Source organism: Lissotriton vulgaris, chromosome 3_1 (genome assembly GCF_964263255.1).
Source record: "Lissotriton vulgaris chromosome 3_1, aLisVul1.2, whole genome shotgun sequence".
Taxonomy (NCBI): Eukaryota; Metazoa; Chordata; class Amphibia; order Caudata; family Salamandridae; genus Lissotriton; species Lissotriton vulgaris.
The window spans coordinates 1,447,294,325-1,447,299,467 of NC_141689.1; positions in this window are offsets into that span (position 1 = coordinate 1,447,294,325).

The window sequence follows — 5,143 nt, forward strand, 5'->3', positions numbered from 1 at the left end:
TTGTCTTTGCAGCAGCTAAGAGAGTAACCAAATAGACTCCAAGTGAGAACGACACTATGCCCCCAGATAAAATCCAGGCGACACAGAAAGTACAAAGGAAGGTATGTGTTTTTAATATTAAATAACATAGCTATCCTCTTCAGAAAGAAATGTGTCCCAAGGTGAGACTTCCATATTAACTCTTATTATTCTTCTGCTACCAGGTTGTACACCAAGAAGGTATAGGTTCTGATTCTCCGTCCATCACCACCCCCTTTTGTGCCGCTTGTTCGCCATAAGTTGGCAGGGTATGCTCAGACGTGAGTCCCTTGCTCACTTTGCCACTGGATTCAAGCAAGCCTGGCTGAAGACAGCTGTAATGCCAGAAACCGGTCCTAGGAAGCTTGTTTCCGGTCCTGGGAAGGCATGGCTTGGCAGTTCGGGCTGGACTGTTCCCATGATGCACAAGGTCAGACTGATTTGCATATGGCAATGTCTGAACTGGGGTGGCAGAGTGGGCTAAAGAACGGTGATGGATTAAACCCAGATCTGTTGACTGGGTGTGAGTGTTTGATTGGTTCAGATGCTCCTTCCAATACCACCCCCTTTTGTACCGCTTGGGTACACCCTAGTCAAGAATGCATAATCTGGCTGCAAACAACATGTATTGCTTTGGACTCAAAGTCTCAAAATCCATGTCCATCTCCAATTACAAGACACATTGACTCTCCTTTCCAATCTGTTAATCTGAAAGGCCACAGTGTGACTGTCATTTCTATGTGTTGGGTAGGCTTTCAACCATCGAAAGAAAGTGCATACTATGACCAGTATATATCTCAGCCCATTACACCAGGCATTTCGATAAAATTCAACTGTAGCCTGCTAAACGGTCCTCCTGATCTTATTATGTGGTTCAATGTTACATGGGTTCTCGTTCCTACATTACTTTATTGACAGGTCTCACATCTATGGCACAATTCCCTAGCTAGAGATCTAAATCAGGGATTGAACCAATTTTGACTAAAGAACCGCACCATGGCATCTCTTCCAGTCTGGGTAGAGCCTTCAATATGTCTTGTCATAGGGAATAAAAGCCTATCATGCAATCAATTAATCAATCATAGCATTTGTAAAGCGCACTACATACCCGTGAGGGTCTCAAGATGCTGGGGTCGGGGGAAAGCTGCTACTGTTCGAAGAGCCAGATCTTGAGGAGTTTCCTGAAGGTTAGGTCATCTTCGGTCTAGCGCAGGCGGATAGGGAGGATGTTCTACGTCTTGGCGGCAAGGTGGGAGAATGATTTGCCACTGGCGGTCACTCTACGGATGCGGTGGACAGTGGCGAGGGCACGGTCTGCAGAGCGGAGCTGTCAGGATTGAGTTTAGAGGCTGAGTCGGCTGTTGAGGTACGCTGGTCCGGTGTTGTGGAGTACCTTGTGTGTGTGGGTGAGAGCTTGAAGGTTATCCTCTCGTTGATGGGGAGCCAGTGCAGGTCTCTCAGGTGGGGTGTGATGTGGCTGCGGTGCGGGATGTCGAGGATCAGGCGTGCGGAGGCGTTCTGGATGCGGTGGAGCCGTTTCAGGAGTTTGGCTGGGGCTCCTGCGTAAAGTGCGTTGCCGTAGTCCAGTCTACTGCTGATGAGGGCCTGAGTGACCGTCCTTCTAGTTGTGGTGGAGATACACTTGAAGATCCTGCAAAGCATGCAGAGGGTGTTAAAGCAGGAGGAGGAGACGGCATTGACCTTCTTTGTCATGGAGAGTGTGGAGTTGAGGATGACCCCCAGGTTTCGTACGTGGTCGGTGGGTGTAGGGGATGCTCCTAGTGCCATTGGCCACCAGGAGTCTTCCCAGGCTGAGGGGGTGGAACCGAGGATGAGGACCTCTGTCTTGTCCGAGTTCAGCTTCAGACGGCTGTTCCTCATTCAGTCGGCGGCGGACTTCATTCCTTTGTGGAGGTTGGTTTTGGCGGTGATGGTGTCCTTGGTGAGCGAGAGGATCAGCTGGGTGTCGTCAGTGTAGGAGATGATGTTTAGGTCGTGCCGTCGGGTGATGTGGGTGAGTGGTGCCATGTATACGTTGAACAACGTTGGGCTGAGGGATGATCCTTGGGGTACGCCACAGATGATCTTGGTTGCTTTGGAGCAGAAGGGGGGAGGTGGACGCTCTAGGTCCAGTCTAGGAACTTTTCTTGGATTACGACGTCGTGGAGGTGTGCTTTTAGTGTGCGGTGGCAGACTGTGTGGAAGGCGGCTGACAAGTCCAGCAGGAGGATGAGGGCCGCGGTTTCTCTGTTGTCGAGCAGGGTCCTGATGTCATCGGTGGCAGCGATGAGATCAGTTTCGGTGCTGTGGTTAATATGGAATCCAGATTGGGACGAGGAACTGGTCAGTTGTTTGTTGACGGCCTTTTCAATAACCTTCACCGGGAAGGGGAGCAGGGAGATGGGTCGGAAGTTCTTTAGGTCTTTGGGATCCCCCTTGGGTTACTTGAGTAAGGCGTTGATCTCTACGTGTTTCCAGCTCTCCGGGAAGGTCGCTGTCTCAAAGGAGATGTTGACGGTTTTTCAGAGAATGGGTGCAATGGTGCTGCTTGCTTTGTCGAAGATGTGGTACGGGCAGGGGTCTTCAGGGTATCCAGAGTGGACGGTGTTCCTGATCTTGATGGTGTCGTCGTCATTGATGTTGGTCCAAGTGAGCAGGTGGTTGGTGTGGGTGGTGGCTGTGGGGGTGGGGGTGCCGGCGGTTGCCAGGCTGGTGACGGTGTCAAAGCTGTTGTTGATGTTGGCGATCTTGCGGTGGAAGAAGGTGGCCAGTGAGTCGCACATGACTTGTGACGGTGGGATGTCGTTGGTGTTGGAGCTGGGGTTGGAGAGTTCCTTCAGGATGCTGAAGAGCTCTTTGCTGTTGTGTGTGTTGATGTACATGCGGTCTCTGAAGGCGGTCCTTTTGGCGGATCTGATAAGTTGGTGGTGTCGGCAGGTGGCATTCTTGTGGGCTGTGTAGCTTTCCGGTGTTCTTTCGAGGGTCCAGTTTTTTCCAGTTTTCGGCAGGTTTGCTTGGATGCCTGGAGGTCTTTGGTAAACCAGCTGGCTCTCTTACTGGTCTGGGTGTTGGGGGGTTTCTTGAGCAGGGCGAGGCTGTTGGCGCAGTCGTTGATCCATTATCTGAGGTTGCGGGCTGTGGCATTGGAGTCGGTCAGGTCTGCGGGTTGGCTCTGGGTGAGGGCGGTGGTTAGCTAGTCCTCAGTGATCTTGCCCCAGCTGCGGCGAGGCATCGGCTGGGTGCAGTGGTGGGTGGTGAGTTTCCGGAAGGTGAAGTGGATGCAGTGGTGGGCGGTCCAATGGAGTTCGGTGGTGCGGTCGAAGGAGACATGGGTGCTAGCTGAGAAGATGGGTTCAAGCATGTAGCCGGTGGAGTGAGTGGGTGTAGTGACAAGTTCTCTGAGTCTGAGGTTGCTGAGGTTGTCGATCAGGGTGGAAGTGTTGGAGTTGTTATTGTTCTCGAGGTGGAAGTTCAGGTCCCCGTGGAGGATGTAGTCCGTGGAGGCGAGGGCGTGCGTGCTGATGAAGTCGGCGATGGAGTCGCTGAACTGGGGTTGGGGTCCGGGGGGTCTGTAGACGAGGGTGCCTCTGAGGGTGGTGTTGGGGTCAGTGTGGATCTTGAAGTGCAGGTGTTCGGCGGTGCTGAGGGTGTCTTTGGCATCTGTTGAGATTTTGCGGGTGTTTCTGTGAATGATGGCAATTCCTCCACTTACTCTGTTGGTGCGGTCCATGCGGGTGATCTTGTAGCCTTCTGGGAGGGCTATGGCGATGTCGGGCGCTGAGATGGGGGTTAGCCAGGTCTCCGTCCGGAAGGCGACGTTTGGGGCTTTGGTGTCGAGTAGGTCCCAGAGTTCGACTGAGTGTTTGCGGGCGGAGCGGGTGTTGAGCAGGATACATTTGAGAAAGTTGGGTTCTTCTTCAGTGGGTGGGCTGGTGGGCCGAATGCTGGTGAAGCTGCAGCTCCGTCAGGAGAAGGGTCCTTGTGTGTGCTTGGGATTGGCCAGGCAGCAGGTGCGTGACCGTCCGGTGTTGAGTGTGTGGAGGGTGCTGGAGTCGTAGTGGTGGTGTATGTCGTGGTGAGTGCCGGGGTCAGAGGTCCTGGCACAGGGTGTGGTCCAGGCGCAGACGGGCGCAGACAAGGTTGCTTTAGGTGCACCTTCAGCGCGCCACCGGCGCGCCCGCTGCGTGGCCGCTTTGCGGCCTCCATATGAGGGAGAGTGGGAGGGAGGAGCATCTGGGAGGCGGGAGTGGGGCGGCAAATCGGATCACAGGGGGGCGGGGGAACAGGGGATGCAGCGGTGGGAAAGAGTGAGGACGGGGGCGAGCGGGCACATAGCGGGGTACAGAAGGCAACGAGTGGGCACAGTGGGGCACACAAGAGTACAGCAACAACAACGTTATTTGACTAAACATGTGGGGGCACAGAGAAGGGGAGGCACAAGGCAGAGAGAGGCACAGAGGGGCGCAAGTACCGGAAGCACAGAGAAAGAATCACTCAGGCGCAAACCAGATTGATGGGCAGCAGCATCACGGGCACACAGGAAGGCTGTGTGGTGACGTGGGGGAGCGACCTGCCAGGTCTTCCATCAGCTGACACCAAACCACATTTATATTATTAACAAATCCTGCTCTGATTCATCCCAGTCGTTTGTCATGACATCGCTACCCCGTCAACCCCAGCAAACATGCAGCCTGGCACAGTGAGCGCTTCCTTGCCCATTGCTAAGTCATAATTCTTTGTTGAAACCCGCCCCTGTCCCGTGCAACCAGCACACCATAGATTTCATGAAACTGTATAACAAATCTTTAATATAGTATGTAATTCATGGCATGTGTATGTTCAGTTGTATCACTGCTTGTTTATTATGTGTTGTCACTTTTGTAACACTTGTATTGCGATGTGCTTATTTGTGCGCTTAATTCGACTAGTCCGAAGGAGGAAGAGACAATCATGCACTGACTCACGTTCTTGAGGGAGATGCAGCGTTCAGGGTGTCCCCGGTTGGCTGCCGAGAAGGGCAAAGAGTCGAGAGATGCTGCACGTCATGTCTCATGCTAAGTGCAACAGCCATCTTGGGTGTGGAAATACTATATGTTGCCACACCCAAGTTCAGGAAGGTGCTTAG